The sequence below is a fragment of the Penaeus monodon genome, chromosome 20 (assembly GCF_015228065.2).
Source record: "Penaeus monodon isolate SGIC_2016 chromosome 20, NSTDA_Pmon_1, whole genome shotgun sequence".
NCBI classification, from domain to species: domain Eukaryota; kingdom Metazoa; phylum Arthropoda; class Malacostraca; order Decapoda; family Penaeidae; genus Penaeus; species Penaeus monodon.
In genome coordinates, this window is record NC_051405.1 from 12,879,910 (window position 1) to 12,880,277 (window position 368).

Consider the following 368-nt stretch of genomic DNA (forward strand, 5'->3'; position numbering starts at 1 on the left):
GAGAACAAACTTTTGCATTTCTCTCTGAACACTCCCGGTCGTCATCACTATGATAATGACATTGATAGTTATGAGGAGGAGTTCTTGCGTATTACTTCCTAACGACTTCTTTGAGCACGACCTTGATGTCGACGTGGAAGTTGGTGACGAGGAAGTGATTTGCACGACTCTCCATGAGGCAGTTCAGGTGCTGGCACAGTGGCTCGTACTGGTTATGTGTGTGTGTGTGGTGGAGATGGATAGTTGACTAGTTTTTTATGAGTGTGAGTTGGATTTTCTATTTGCACAATGTGGCAAATGTGACACTAATTTTTATTCTTGTATATATGGATTATATGAAATACTCGTGAATATGAACTGTTCTTGAT

The 368-nt window shown here is 40.8% G+C and overlaps 1 protein-coding gene across 1 annotated transcript in view; it reads left to right on the plus strand.

Moving 5' to 3' along the window:
- Positions 1 to 368, plus strand: part of LOC119585640 (EH domain-binding protein 1-like) — a gene marked incomplete in the record, with an annotated part of 320,960 nt that overhangs the window by 58,517 nt on the left and 262,075 nt on the right.